The following is a 16,618-nucleotide window of genomic DNA, read 5'->3' as shown; positions in this document are numbered from 1 at the left end:
AAGTTTATAGATAGATTCCTGTAAATACATAGAACAAGAATTTAGTTAAATATCAATCCAATACACACAAAATAAATGAAAACAAATTAACTCCTGTTTTCTTTCCAATTTATGTTCCAGTATTGACTGGTCACAATGCAATCTTCTCCAAGCTGAAGAGACCTAATTGGGAATGAGTGCTTGCATTGCTGATGATCTCTGCACAGCCCACAAGAAACACATGCTTTTGATTGCCTGCCATTTATAATATCTGTTCCTCTCCTTTCTTAGGTTCCAGAACAGGACAGTTTTCAGTCAGGCATTTTACAGCCACCTGGACTCAATACTGAGTCCAACAATTTCCAGATAAAATCACTGATATCCCTTTTTGTTTGGACAGCAATTATTGCTAATTATTTCATTTTTGCCTTTACACCTTCTCGAGAGCAATCTTTGGTTTCTCATCAAATATGATCCTCCTTTGCCTTACTTCATTATCTCTTCAGTTAGTTAAGACCCTCATAAATTTTATCTAAGAGATAATAAATTAACCTGGATATTATGACATCACTGTTGAAGGCATCTATTTGCAGATCAGTTATCCTATATTGAGCAAATCCTAGGACACGAAATGCAATCTGTAGCAGTATGTCTGTTTTTCATGCCTTCTACATTATTATTGTATTTTTCTTTCCCTGCTTTTGCAATTCCTTAATATTTATATATTTTCTGACAAAATTGAGTTGTAAAGGGAACTGTTTTTCTCTCTGAAGAAACTATCAGAACCAAACATTTCCAGTTTATCCTACATTTATTCTAGACGTTGTGTTCAGTAATCTTCCTGAGCTATAGGGATACATGTGCCAGAGAAATAGAATTTTTTTTCAACGTGCTGTGTTAACCTTCATACTTCCGTTACAAATACATTTTTAAAGATTGTTCTTTCACAGGACAGGAGTATCAACAAGATAGGAAGCATTTTTGTTCACCCCTAATTTCTAAATAAAGGGAGTATAAACCAACGGGGCAAGATTTGCCTCCTAAAAGGACACTAACAAACCGGCGGGATACAAATTCGTCTCAGATCAATGGTCTAGAACTGCCTGCTTCTCTAATTTATCATTTGTGCTTCCTGCTCTTCCTACCTGTACGATACAATCTACAGTTTGCCAACGTTAACTTATGAGAGCTGTAGTTGACGACATGCACGCGTCTTGAGAGTTGGAGCTTTCTGCCAGAATTAATTCCGAGTTGTTATGGAGATGGTGGCCAGCAGAATAAAAACAGATAATATTGGCAAACACCTCTCGTATATTACGCTTGAATCAATCTAAGCGGACTCCATTCGCAATGACAACGCGCGAAACAGCCGACCGATCTCGAGGTGAGGCGGCAGGTGACGGTGCCTCGTGACCCGGAAGCTCTGCTTGGGTCCGCCTCGAGCTGCTGCGGTTGAGTCGCACGCCGGTAGCTAAAGTGGGCTTGGGGTCTGGGTGGGTGGACCGACTCCATTCTCCTACAACTTCGGAGAGTCTTGCAGCCATTAAGTTTCACTTTTAAAACTTCGAGTCTCCAAAAAGTAAGTAGGTAGTAATCTTCATTTTAATTTTGCAGTGTGGGGGAAGGGGAAAAGGGAGGAAGAAGAAGAAGAATTTAATGTTATGGTTATCGGATGAAAGCAACTGTCTGTAATGCTGTCACTATTTGGAACCGGTCGGTAATCCTTTAAGCGAAGAGAGAATTTTCAGATATCTGATGTTTTTCTCTGATTGAGTTTAGAAGCACATTTGACTTCTTGTAGCTCTTTGATATCCATTAAAACTATAACATGTAGTGCTTAAAGTACCCAGCAGATCAGAGAATGTGAGGAGGAGATAAAGGAGTAGATACTTGAGGACTGAACTGTTTCTCAGTTCGCATACGTTCTCTGACTTGAGTGTTTTCTAGATTTTTTGTTATTTTTAGATTTCCAGTATATTTTCTACTTTTCACTAATACTTGTGAAATTTAATCTGTAACATTAGATGCTACAAACTCAAGCAAATGTAATCTGACGTGAACGAAGTGTACTTGTTAATTCAGAATATGGCGAAGAAAATGATCACGTAGTTCCAGTCTTAAGGATTTTTGTTTTATCTACACGGACTCTATGCGACATTGGTCGTTTACTTAGTGCTACCATCAATGCAAACATTACTTTAATTATCTGACATACCGATATGATTAAAGATTTATGGTAATTTATGATCTGATACTAAAAGTAATTTGAACGGTTTTACCGCCTCGCTTTATCGACTTTCTGGTATGAGTAGAAGAATTTTCAGTTTGGAATTACGATTGGTATGCATTGTTAGTTGCTTTGAGTAAAAGTTGAATATGGATGTGAAATTTTTGCCGTTTGAAATACTCCGCTGCTTGATCATGTTTAGACATTTAGTTACATGCATTGGTAGGGGTTATAGTATACAACTATATAATGCAAATTTTAGAGGGCATACTTGATCATGAAGTTTGAGATCATGCCAGGATTTGAAAAGATGATGATGCATGATTTATGGTGTTGGGCCAGGAGGTTATTCTGCATAGGATAATAGTTAAATTATAGATGAGTTTATATTTATACCAAAGAGAGCTTGGGAGTTTGCAAATTAAATAATGAGATCCCATATTTATGGGATTGGGATACACAGAAAAACTATTTAGTAAAACTATTTCAGTAAAAACTATTTAGACCATATTCTCTTGCTTTTGCTGTTGGATAAGAGATTCAGACGTTTTAGGTTCAAAAACAGTTACTACCCTCCCACTATCAGGCTCCTAAACTAGCTTGGATAACTTCACACCCCTCATTGCTGAACTGATACCACTATCTTTGGACTTCCAATAAAGAACTTTAAACTCATGTCCTCAGCATTGTTTATTTGCTTACCCATTTATTTATTTATCTATCTATTATTTTTACGTGTATTTACATAGTTCGTCTTTTGCATGTTGGTTATTTGTCAGTCTTTGTGTGAAGTTTTCCATTGATTCTGTTTGGTGACATATGCTATAGGTACTTGGATATTTACCTTGAATATACTGGTTCACTTTCAAGGACTCTGCAACTCATGTTCTTTTGTTTTATTTGCACAATTTGTCTTTTGCACATTGGTGGTTTGTCAGTCTTTGTTTATATACAGATTGTTGTATTTTATTTTCCTGCAAGGTAGTATATGGTAACATATACTTTGATAGTAGGTTTGCTTTGAAAGGTGGATATAGACCAGTGGTCCCCAACCACCGGCCCGCAAAGCATGTGCTTCTGGGCCATGAGGAAACAATATGATATGGCGATATGAAACGATATAAGTCAGCTGCACTTTTCCTCATTCCCTGTCATGCACACTGTTGAACTTGGATGCACGTGAGGTCATTACACACGTGTCATCCATGTCAGCGCGGGAAGAAGATCAACGCCTCGAGCTTGCAAATGACGGTGGGCTGAAAAGTATGTCTGACGTAACATCTCTACCAGCATTCTGGATCAAAGTCAAGGCTGAGTATCCTGAGATAGCCACGAAAACACTAAAAACGTTGCTTCCATTTCCAACATCATATCTCTGTGAAGCGGGGTTTTTTGCAATGAATGCAACAAAAACTAATTTAAGGAGTAGACTAGACGTATAAGGAACCCCCATCGAGTATCACTGTCTCCCGTCACCCCTCGATGGGACCATCTTGTTGCAGGGAAACAAGCACTGATTCAGCAATATTGGTGTGTTGCAATGATTTTACATGTTCAGACGAGGAAAATATGCGCTGTGTGTTTAATATCCAAATGTTACTTAAAATGTTATGATGCTATTGACTTATAAGTGATTTATAATTGACTTACCCCTATATTCATGTGAGGAAAACATACGCTGTGTGTTTAATATTAAATTTGTTAGATAAACCCTTTTAGAAATGAAATTGAGTGTATTAACCACTTATAAGTGACTTGTAGTTGACTTATCACCTATATTCTGGTTGATATTAACACACACAACCCCCCCCCCCCCCCGCCGCCCATCGGCCGGTCCGCAAGAATATTGTCAATATTAAACCAGTCCGCAGTGCAAAAAACGTTGGGGGGTCCCCTGATATAGACAATTTTGATCACATATAGGATATTCATTAGTTCATCAGATTCAGCCTGAGCAAATAGTTGAAAAGAGAGAATTTGATGTCAGAAGTACAGTACATAATGCCTGAGCTGAGTTGTCAACCAGTTAGGTAGAAGAATTTTAGAGAAAACTCTCTGGCCATTGTATGAATATTAGTAGGTAACCTTGCAGTGCTCTGCAACCCCCTGAAAGATTCCTTTGGATTTGCTAATGTGATAAATTTGTTATTAATATTCAAGAAAAATAATTCAAAATATTCTTGTCAATTAGCTCCTGAATTATTAACAGTATCTTAATTTTTGGGGGAGGTAAAGATGTCTAGAATTATTGCCCTATTGTTAAAAAAAGAAAATGTTAAGAGTGACAGGAAGGCAAGGAGAGTAAATCATGTATACTGAAAGTTATAAAAATAAATTGACCTAACAAAAAAACACTATATTTGGATACTCATAGCATTCAATAGAGGAATAGAGGAACTTGGAGTACCATACAAAATTAAGACAGATCTTTTACCAGTTCCAGAAACATGTCGGTTGGATGATACATTCCTTATTGAAATACAAATTAGGAACGCGGTTTTATTCAGCTATATCTGTGTTTGGCTTGAATGACGATTAAACTTGATTTGACAAGGCAGTCAAGTGTTTTTGTGAAAAAGAAATAAAAGGAATTTGAATGTTTTATTGGATTATTTACAACAGTAACCTGTGCATAAGTGGGAACCAGTACTTTTACTGTACTTAGTTTTTCCAAAGGTATTTGTTTCTTCATCAAGTTCTCATCAAAAACTATTGCAGAAAATAAAAGCTTACTGCATAGGAGGCAGTGTATTGGCTAGTAGAAGACTAGCTGACTCCCAGGGGATCGAGTTTGGGTATTAATTGGTTTCTTTTATGGTTGAGGAATGCTGAGCCATGTGATTCAGTCTGGGGCCAAGACTCAGGAATTTTATGTAAATGGCTTGTATAAAAACATTGAAGGGTTGGTTGATAAGTTTGTGAATGATGCAAGGTAAGGAGGTTGTGAAGTAAGTTGTGATGAGGATATAAGAGGCAACAAAGTGGTGTAGATTAAGTGAATGGGAAAATTTCTGGCAAGTAGGGCACAATATTGAAAAATATTGCAATGATCAATTTTGACAGGAATTATCAAAAAGAAGCACACAAATGGTGAGAGAATGTAGGATCATCTAGTCCTAGTGGAGAATTCACAGAAGACTAGTGTAGGAGCCTTGAATCTATTTTCTTTTGTATTGTATTTTGTGGCACATTTATTTTGTATTCTGTCATGTGAGTTGGAGTGTGGTAGAAGCGAATGAGCATAGTTACGTATTCCCGCTTTGTCTTAGTTTGTGTAGTCTAGTGGAGAGTGAGTAAGCCATGGGAATGATATTTTTTGTTGACGACTATTCAATCGCTAATTTTGTTTGAATGCTAACTAGATCACTATTATTGTTAGACTGATACTTAGATCATTATGTCACTAATTTAGTTTTGTCCTGACAAGATCTTTTGTCTTTGTTGGTTTTGTCATAAAGAATCAAATGTACCTTTTTTGATTTGAAAATTTATTTTGTAGCACGTCATAGTGTTGATTGTCCTGGTTGAGTCGCTCAGTGATTTTGGTTTGTTACCAAGTAACTGCTATAGCTAGTGTACAATTACATTAGATAATTTGTTAATCTAGCAACATTTAATGGTAAAGGAACTGAAAATAAAAAGAACAAAAGGAAGCTTCCATGATATACAATACAATCATACTTTGCCCTTGTTAAAGAGTGGATATGAATGAATTGGAAATGGTTCCAAAGAAGGATTACTGGATTAATTGGGCTGCTTTGTGAAGAAAGGTTGGATTGGCTAGAGTGGATCTAGTGAAGTTTAGGTGAGAGGCAGGTCTCGACTGCGTGGATGTGTGGAGGATGTTTCATGCTGACAGAAGAATGTGGAGCTAGTTTGATGATGGATTGAATCCTTGGGATTAGGTTATCAGATTCATTTTGGGCAATAGCCAGAGTTCCCTCCCTGGATAAAAGTTTAAGGCAGATGGGACAGTCTTTCTGATGATGACACAACTTTTTGGAACTCTTTCTGAAACTGTGGTGTATACAGTCATTGGCTGTTTCTAAGGCAGAGATGTGTAAATTCTTGATGCGTTTGAAAGGTTGCTATGAGTGGATAGGAATGCTGAGGTTATCATAATTGATGCCAGCATTTAATACTATCATTCCCACAATCCTGATTGAGAAGTTGCAGAACCTGGGCCTCTGTACCTCCCTCTGCAATTGGATCTTCGACTTCCTAACTGGAAGACCAGAATCTGTGCAAGTTGGTGATAACATCTCCTCCTCGTTGACAAACAACGCTGGTGCACCACGAGTACGTGCTTACCTTATGACTGTGTGGCAAGGCATAGCTCAAATACTATCTATAAATTTGCTGATGATACAATCATTGTCAGTAGAATCTCAGGTGGTGGTGAGAGGGCATCCAGGAGTGAGATATGCCAACTAATGGAGTGGTGCTGCAACAACAACCTGGCACATGGTTTGCAAACCATGTGCTTTTAATTGAAATAATAAAAGTTACTTGCCAGTATATACAAATTCTCTGTACCTTACTGAGCATTAGTACAAGGGACAATTCTTGTAACAAGCTCTTTCATCTTACTATGCATAATCGGGGAGCCTCTAATTTGGAACAACTCTTTAAAAAAAAACCTAATCGAGAAAATTGCTGGAGTTCTCTTCATTTATTTAGGACACTTTAGGACCGTAAGATATAGGAGCAGAATTAGGCCATTTGGCCCATTAACTGCTCTGCCATTTTATCTGATTAATCAGGAATCTATCCACCTCTACCTTAAATATGACTTGGCCTCCACAGCCGCCTGTGGTAATGAATTCTACAGATTCTCAACTTACTGACTAAAGAAATTCCTCCACATCTCCAATCTAAATAAACGTCCCTCTATTCTGAGGCTGTATCCTCTAGTCCTAGACTACCTCCCCCACCCCACCACCATAGGAAACATCCTCTCCACAGCCACTCTATTGAGCCCTTTCAACATTCGTTAAGTTTCAATGAGGTCACCCCTCATTCTTCTGAATTCTAGAGAATACAGGCCTACAGCCATCAAACACACTTCATATGACAAGCCATTCAATCCTGGAATCACTTCTGTGAACCTTCTTTGACCTCTCCAGTTTCGGCACATCCTTTCTAACAAAAGGGGCCTAGACTTACTCGCAACACTTCAAGTGAGGCCTCACATACTTTATAAAGGCTCAGCATTCCATCCTTGCTTTTATATTCTAGTCCTCTTGAAATGAATGCTAACATTCGTATTTCCCTTCCTTACCACCAACTCAACCTGCAAATTAACCTTTAGGGAATCCCTGCATGAAGTCATCCAAGTCCCTTTGCACATCAGATTTTTTTGAATTTTCTCTCCATTTAGAACAAAGCTTCACAATCCTTTAACTTTCTACTGTTTTTTTGCTCTATTATATGTCCTCTCTTTGGCTTTTATGTAAGCTTTCTCTTCGCTTTCAGCCATGGTTGTGTCACCTTGCCTTTAGGATATTTAGAATACTTATTCTTTGTGATGTATCTATCCTGTCTCTTCCGAATTGCTCGCAGGAACTCCAACCATTGCTGCACTGTCACCCCTGCTAGTGTCCCTTTCCAATCAATTCTGGCCAACTCCTCTCTCGTGCCTCAATAATTCCCTTCACATCACTGTCATGCTGATCATCTGACTTTAGCTTCTTCCTTTCAGGTTGCAGGGTGAATTCTGTCATATTGTGATCACTGGCCCTGAGGGTTCCTTTACCTTAAACTAATCGATTCTGGTTTATTGCACAATACCCAGTCCAGAATTACTGATCCCCTAGTGGGCTCAACCACAAACTGCTCTCAAAAGCTATCTATTAGGCATTCCACAAATTCCTCCTCTTGGGATCCAGCACCAACTTGATTTTCCCAATTTATCTGCATATTTGTCCCCTATGACAATTGTAAAATGGCCTTTTTCCCAATATTTTTATTAAATTTTATATACACAAATACAGAATTCATTAGGATAATTATTATAAATCAAAATAAGATGGCACAAAATGCACTATATATAAATCCCACTGACACAATCATGGTATTCCATATTGATGATCAATTAAATAAAATAAAATACAATAGTATGGTTAATTATATTATTTAAAAAATCTACACGCCCTACCAAGACAAAGCTGTTTGGTAAAAAAAAATAACAAGAGGGAAAAAAATAGGGTTTTATAATAATAATAATAGCCCAGATCTATATTTTAATAACAATTCAAAGATTTTTAAAATAGTTTAGAGAGGATCCCCATAATGTTTGAAAATCTTGGTTAGAATCAGAAATCGAACAACGAATCTTCTCTAGATTTAAACATGACATAACATCGCATAACAATTGAGCATGTGTAAGGGGGCAACCTCCTTCCATTTAAGCAAGATCGCCCTCCTAGCCATAAGAGAAATAAAAGCCAGTACACGCGAATGAGAAGGCTCCAAAATTATAACTCTTTCCTCAACAATACCAAATAAGGCAGTCAAAGGATTGGGCTTAAAACTAACTTTTAAAAAGTACAGAAAAAATTTGGAATCCATCTTTTCAATATTTTTCAAGGCTCAAACATAACCAAAACATATGAATTAATGAAGCCTCTCCATTATTACATCTGTCACAATAAGGAGATATATCTGCAATATAATGAGAAGGGTTTTATTTAGACATATGAGCCTATGTACTACTTTAAATTGTAGGAGCGAATGATGAGCACATAATGATGAAGAATTAACCATTTTGAAAATAACCCTCCAGGTCTCAAGTCTGTCAATCCTCTTCCCAATCTTTTTTAATTTTATCTAAAGGAGCCATTCTCAATCCCGACAACAGACCATAAATGTAAGATATTGAGCCATGTTCAAAAGGTTCCAAATTAAAAATTACATCTATTATGTTCTTATCTGGGCTAGTAGGAAATGTATGTAGTTTAGATCTTAAAAAAATCTCTAATCTGCAGATATCGAAAAAAGTGGGTATTTGATAGGTTATATTTCACTGAAAGCTGCTCAAAAGAAGAAAGATTGCCTCCAACAAATGGATCTTGAAATTGTTTAATGCCTAATCCCATTCTCTTTAAAAAAAAACAGATTGGTTGTAGTTGGTTTAAAAAAACAATTAGAAAAAATAGGACTGGAAAAAGAAAATCTCAATAAACTGAGATGTTTTCTAAACTGTAGCCAGATCATCAAAGTGTGTTTAACCACCAAACTGTCAGTTAATTTATTTACAGATAAAGGAAGAAAGGATCCAAGAAGATAAATAATAGAAAATTTTGTAACAGAATTGGCTTCCAAAAAGACCCATGTTGGACAATCCTCACGATTAATAATATAACCAGAACGTAAGATTTCGTATGTTAATTGCCCAAAATTGGGTAAAGCAAGGCCACCATTCTTTTTGCTTTTTTGAATGTAGGCTTTATTTAATCAGGGTTTTCTGTTCTTCCTTATATAGGAAGAAAGAATCGAATCCAGAGAATCAAAAAAAGACTTGGGAATAAAAACAGGTACGGCTGGAAAGAGGTATATAAATTTAGTTAAAATATTCATTTTAATAGAATTAATTTGACCAATCAATGATAAAGAGAGAGGCCACCAATTAGAAAGTGTCTTTTTCACATAATTCATTAAGGTTAAAAAATTTTCTTTGAATAGATCTTTGTAATTCTTAGTGATTGTTATGCCCAAATATGTAAATTGTTTTCTTACAATTTTAAAAGGAAAGTTAATATTGGTTCATATCAAATTATTTAAAGAAAGTAATCCACTGTTATGTAAATTCAATTTATATCCTGAAAACTGACTAAAATTAGTCAGTAAATGAAACATAGAAAGTAAAGAAATTGTAACATTAGATATAAAAAAACAATAGGTCATCAGCATAAAGCAAGACCATTCCTTAAGATACTGGTGATATCTTTAGACTCTTGAAAGGCAATTTGCTAAAGGTTCTAATACCAAATCAAAAAGCAAAGGATTCAACGGACATCCTTGTCTGGTTCCACGTTGGAGTTTAATTGGTCTAGAAATCTGAAAATTAATAAGGACCTGAGCAGAGGGAGATATGAATCCAATTAATAAAATTGGGCCCAAAATTAATTTTTTTCTAAGGTTTTAAATAGGTAATTCTATTCAACTCGATAAAAGGCCTTCTCCACATCCAGAGAAATCACACATTCCAATATTTCCTTAGATGGTGAATGCATAACATTTAACAGTCGCCGTATATTAAAATGGGAATATCAATTTTTAATAAATCCTGTCTGATCATCAGATATTATAGAAGGTATAATATCGAGTCTACAGGCCAAAACTTTAGATAGGATCTTAGCATCAACACTGAGTAAAGAGATTGGTCTATATGAAGAGCATTCAGTGGGATTTTTATTCTTTTTAAGAATAAGCGAAATGGAAGTTTCATAAAAAGACTGTGGCAACCTACTAACCTTGAAGGACTCAGTAAGGGTAGAATCTAAATAAGGTATAAACAATAAAGAAAAAGCCTTATAAAATTCTCCAGAGAATCCATCGGGTCCTGGATTTCCCGGAATGCAATGAACGTATAGCCTCAGCGATTTCCTCCTGAGAAATAGGTTGATCCAACTGCTTTTGATTATCAACTAAAAGTCCAGGAATAATTGATCTAAAAAATTGTTCATTGCAGTATTATCTTTAATAAAATCAGAACTATACAATTTAGAATAAAATTCTCTAGAAGTGTCATTTATTTCAAAATGGTCAGTTGTCATTATCACCATTGGTTTTGCAAATTTGTTTGATTTGCCGTTTAGCTGTAAAGGTCTTCAATTGATTAGCCAATAGTTTACCAGTTTTTTTCTCCATGTATATAGAATTGGCTTCTATCTTTTAAAAGTTGGCTTTCAATTGGATATGTTATAAGAAAATCATATTTTGTCTTAATTTCAATACCTCTTTTGTATATAGTTCAGGGTTCAGTGCCAAAGCATATTTCTGGTCTAATTGTTTTAATTGATTAACTAAATCAGTTCTCTCTTTATTAGCTTTTTTCTTAATATATGCAGTATAGGAGATAATTTGTCCTCTGATATATGCCTTCAAAGCGTCCCAAATGATGAGACAAAGTCTCTTACAACACATTTTCTTCAAAAAAAAAATTGATTCTTCAGAAATTTTAGAAAGTCCTTATCAGATAATAGAGTTGAATTAAAACGCCAGGATCTGTTCATATGAGTGAAACCAGGAAGGTTTAAAGATAGAAATACAGAAGAGTGGTCAGACGCAGCTATTTCTTGATATTCAATGGATCATGCTAATGGAATCATTTGACTATCAATAAAAAAAATAATCAATCCTAGTATAGGAATGATGGACATGAGAGAAGAATGAATACTCCCTTTCTGCTAGGTGAAGAAAACGCCAGACATCAACAATATCCCATTTCATTAGAAAGGATTGAATAAATAAAGCTGATTTATTAGGTGTGGCTGATTTAAGAGAAGAATGATCTGGTACTAGGTCTAGACAACAATTAAAATCTCCTCCCATCACTAAAGAATAAAAACTCAAATCTGGCAAGAATGAAACGAAATGCTCAAAAAATCCTGGGTCATCCACATTGGGGGTATACACATTAGCAAATACAATCAATTTATTATCTAGTTTCCCTGACACTATGACAAATCGCCCATTAGGGTCAGAGACAACTTTATGTTGAACAAAAGAAATTGTATTATCTATAAAAGTCAAGACCCCTCGAGATTTTGCTCTGAATGAAGAATGAAATTGTAGATCCCTCCACCGATTTTAAAAAGGCATGCATTATCACAACTACGTACATGCATTTCTTGTAGAAAAATAATGGGGGGCCTTAACTTTTTAATATAAGCAAAGATCTTATTCCGTTTCACAGGATGATTTAACCCTTTCACAATAAAACTAAGTAAATTAATATTTTGCCCTATTTTAAATGCTAATTAACAGAAAAGTTAAAAGATTTGAGCATATTATTAGATCCAAAGGGCAGACCATAAAATAAGGTACTCAAACAGGAAATTTGGATGGTAGCCCAACCCAGCTTCCAGAGAAAAAAGAGAAAATAACCCCCCCCCCAGCCAAAAAAGCTGGCCAAAGGACAGCCAGCATGCTAACCCTAAAGACAACCCCCACCCCCCCCCCCCCCAAGGAATCCTACTGGCAAAACTCCAAAAACATTCATTGTTGTTATGTACCTACCCAGACAAAACAGAGAAAAAACTTAGATCAAAAATCCAAAACATGAGAGGATTCATTTTAACAACTTCAAAAGAAATATATATGAAAAAAACTCTCAAAGAATAAAATAGTAAAAAATATCAAAGAAATTACCAAAAAAATATATAAACAGTCAAAACAGAAGTTTATTAAAACCTTTGTCACGTACCCCATGCGGGATTAAAGAACCAGCTGAAATAGAAAACACCGTGGAGTCTGGTATTGCTATAAACTAATGCTATTTACTAGTAACTATGCAATACAGTAATATAATTGCAGATATATCAAACGGGTTAGCAATGACATATATACTGTTACGTACCCCGTAACTAGGTCACTTACCAGCAAAGATAGAGAGGTCTGTTGAAGTCTGATGGTACTACTTTTTAAAAGTCTTTATTTATAAAGGGGCACAAAAATAAGATTAATACAAACATTCAGATAATATACGTTGTCACTACTCAATCTAAAAGCGCGGGTATAATAATAATCATCAATAAGAAACAGCTCGATCGTTTGTCTAGGGGATAATATATTGTCCGATGGAAATATAAAAGTCACTCAGTTCCTGCAGGCTTCAGCCTTTTGGGACCGCTGGGTTTTCACTTGTTGGAGAGAGAGAGATTTGTGAGAGTTGAGGAAGAGCTTCTTCTCCCAGAGAGTTGTGGAGGTGTGGAATGCGCTGCCTCGGAAGACGGTGGAGGCCAATTTTCTGGATGCTTTCAAGAAGGAGCTAGATAGATATCTGATGGATAGGGGAATCAAGGGATATGGGGACAAGGCAGGGACTGGGTATTGATAGTGAATGATCAGCCATGATCTCAGAATGGCGGTGCAGACTCGAGGGGCCGAATGGTCTACTTCTGCACCTATTGTCTATTGTCTATTAAAAGAAACTTGCCCTGGTCTTTTATGAAGCAAATCCGTTGAATCGGGGAAGTTGGTTCCCCGTGGTTAGTTCAAGAACATCGGTTCTGTGGTACCCGCCACTGGCTCCCAAGCAAGGGGAACCGAATGCACGTGGCTTCCTTCCAATGGCTTCCTGCTACTACGGGATCGTTAGCGTTTCTTCTGGTGCGTCTGAAGGGGTTGTTTCCCCAGACCCTCTTTTATACTTCCTCATTTGGTCTCAGATGTCAATCAGGTTGGGATGATGCAATCTCTCTATCAACCAGCCCACTTTGCCCGAGGGCTTGCACGTAGCATAGTCCCCAATCCACAAACGTGGTCTCCAGGAGATAATGGTCAATGTCGCGTTATTTTGCATCGCCGGGGAACAAGGCCTCCGGCACTTCTCTCTCCCATTTCCTGGGTCTACTGACACCCCCCCCTCCCCAACTAGTGCTCTTGCGATTCTCACAAAGGAGTGGGCTGCGGGCATAACACCTCCCCTCTTAACAGCGTTTTTTACCAGCGGTTAAAAACTGAGTCGTACAGAGTCTTACAGGATTTTAGAATCTAACACAATACACAAGCTTTTCTTTTCACTACAGAGCAATACAGGTATACATTTAATTCAGAATCCAAACGGTTAACGATTACAGTGGCATTTCCTTTAATATTGTAACATCTTGTACCTTACTAAAGTCTTGTAGCATCAGACTTCAACTTAATAACTGCCTGTTTTTTTTTCAGCAACAAAACTAAGGAGTTGTGATCTTCGCTTATGTGCATCTACAAAAGTTTATGTGAATACTAATCGTATCGGTCGTTTCACTTAACCAGCAGGTTTCCAAGGGGGCTGTCTTTATTATTCACAGGCTTTGGCGCAATCCCGTACAACCTGCTTTGCTGTTTAAAATGGCATCCCCATTAACCGTTGCCTCTTTTCCGGTGAGTTCCCCCGTGGGGAACTTGAGTAATTTGGCGTGGTAAACTCCCGCCCGCCTCTTTCATAGGGGTTATTTTATCAACACCGTGTCCCAAACTTAGACCATTTCCACCCAATTCTTTAATTTTACCCAGGTGGCTAGCCCTTTCGTCAGGACCCTTCAGGCTATTGGTTTTTAATTCGAACTCTTCGTTCAAGTAGCATTTCGCATTCGGCCTCTTCACACCCCATCCTGGCATAACAATAGAGTGGGGGGCCCCGATATCTCCCGGCTCACTCTGTAAGCGATCTGCCGGGTTTAAAATTTCTTCATTCGACTTGGGAACTACAGACTTTCCGTTTCCTTCAATAATAATTCTCATCTCCCCATTCTTAAATTCTACGTTAACTTTGAACACACCTTCGAGCACAAACACCTGGGAACTCTCACTTCCCAGTTACCAAGGTTAACTCTTTTTCCACTGAACCAAGTCTATCTGACCCACAAGAATGGCTGCCCCGTTCCACTGAATCATATACCTCAGACTTTTTCTGAGCTCCGTTACTAGGTTCAGTACCACGTGCATCCCCATCTTGGACACACTCAAACGGGACATTGGCCTCTTCCAGGCTTTCAATACCGGTACCCTTTTCAAATTCTAAGTTCTCCTGTTTCTCCCAGGTACTCACTGGGCAACTCCCTTCCGGAGTAAACTCAACTCCGCGGGCTGAAACAACCTCATCTGCCAACCCAGCAGACTTCTTCGAGGTAAGGGCACCCTTTTCATCTAGGGCTGCCCTCATTTCATTATCGGGAACACCTTTAGAAGCTTCAACTTCCTCAAACAGTTCTGCCAAACCAGACAGATCATCCATGTCCAACTCTGGACCTCTTAACCGCTCTATCGGTTTCTCATCTTTATTTTCTGCCTCTAGGACCTTTCACCTCGCTAAAGGAAGATCTACCTCTGCTCCCTTGCCCTCTTTCACTTTACTACTCTTTATTTTACCACCCTTTAAACCCTCGTGGTACAGGGTCGGTAGAAACGTCTCGGCCAAATCAAAACTGGCCAGAATTAAACTGCTCTCGTTCTCAGCTGCCTTTCTCGACAGGCTGCGAGTGACTGCACATGCGGGATAGATCTGGGACTCTAGGGGCGGGGCCACTGCACTCGCCGGTCGGCGGGTTGGCATTATGGCCGCCCAAACCTTACCACCTGCTAAATCGTTACCGAGAAGGACGGCCGCGTCTGTTCTCGGGAACTCTGATGGCACCCCTATTTCAACGGGTCCAGACACCAGCTCACAATCCTTAATGGCCTCATGTAAAGGCAACATTTCTATTCTTTTACTGATTCCCTCTACCGCTACCATGCCCGTTTTTCGACCAAATTCTAGTACCTTACTGCTGATCAACGACTGCTCAGCCCCCGTGTCTCTCCAGATTCGTACGGGAATTGGTGGTTCCCCCTTCCTCAAAGACACGGTTCCGTGTGTCAGACAAGTCTCAAACCCTTGTCATACTCTGTCTACCCGGGGCTCTCTTGTCGATCTACTGATTACCACGGCACACCCGATAGGGACTGCGGCTTTCCCTCTTCCTGTCTCTTTCCTTGGAGCAAAGCATCGAGATGCAATATGCCCTCCCTTTCCACAATTAAAACAGGTCAAACCCGGAAACCTCTGGCCGTCTTGCCTTTCCCCCTCAACCTTACCGCTAGTTCCCGGTGGGACCTCTGCCTCACTCGTCGGACTTTCTCGATCGTTCCCACGGTCTCTCTGGGAACTTTTATTCGAGGAAAACTTTGTCTTGTGGGTTAGGGCATATTCATCCACGAACCTAGCAAATTCTGAAATGGACTTATTCGGCTTCTCATTCAAATACATCCGGATGTCCTCCAAAACACAACCTTTAAATTCCTCAATCAAAAGTAACTCCCTGAGACGCCCATAATCCTTGTCCACTTTTTCCGCAGTGCACCAACGATCCAAGAGCACACCCTTCTCATAGGCAAACTCAGTATACGTCTGATTCCACCCTTTTCGTAAATTTCTGAACTTTTGGCTATATGCTTCAGCTACTAGCTCGTAACCCCGGAGAATGGCCGCCTTGACTTTGTCATATTTCTCTTCCCCTTCCCCCTCCGTGGACAACGCTGCATATGCCCGCTGTGCCTTCCCTCTTAACACACTTTGTAACAACGCCACCCACTGCTCTTTGGGCCACTTCTGATTCACTGCCACCTTTTCAAGAAGCAAGAAGTAACTATCAACATCCATCTCCTCGAACGGGGGTACTAACCTCAACGCCCGACTGCAATCAAACCACTCCTCTCGGTCCG

The 16,618-nt window shown here is 38.5% G+C and overlaps 2 protein-coding genes across 5 annotated transcripts in view; one reads left to right on the top strand and one right to left on the bottom strand.

The window, feature by feature from the left end:
- Positions 1–1,137, bottom strand: part of slc25a21 (solute carrier family 25 member 21) — a 410,375-nt gene extending 409,238 nt beyond the window's left edge. Inside the window, exon 1 of the mRNA XM_059956647.1 lies at positions 1,125–1,137. The gene's annotated coding sequence lies outside the window, so the exon portion shown is untranslated. The remainder of the gene's footprint in view (positions 1–1,124) is intronic.
- A 256-nt stretch (positions 1,138–1,393) lies between these two features.
- The window catches only part of mipol1 (mirror-image polydactyly 1), a 330,956-nt gene continuing 315,731 nt past the window's right edge, over positions 1,394–16,618 (top strand). Inside the window, exons 1-2 of one of the 4 annotated variants that reach the window (XM_059956608.1) lie at positions 1,396–1,558; positions 9,690–9,741. The gene's annotated coding sequence lies outside the window, so the exon portion shown is untranslated. Of the gene's footprint in view, positions 1,559–9,689; positions 9,758–16,618 lie in introns of all 4 variants that reach the window. The other 3 variants (XM_059956617.1, XM_059956627.1, XM_059956599.1) reach the window with 3 other exon arrangements.

Source organism: Hypanus sabinus, chromosome 2, assembly GCF_030144855.1.
Source record: "Hypanus sabinus isolate sHypSab1 chromosome 2, sHypSab1.hap1, whole genome shotgun sequence".
NCBI lineage: Eukaryota > Metazoa > Chordata > Chondrichthyes > Myliobatiformes > Dasyatidae > Hypanus > Hypanus sabinus.
This window is presented reverse-complemented; position numbering and strand designations above follow the sequence as displayed.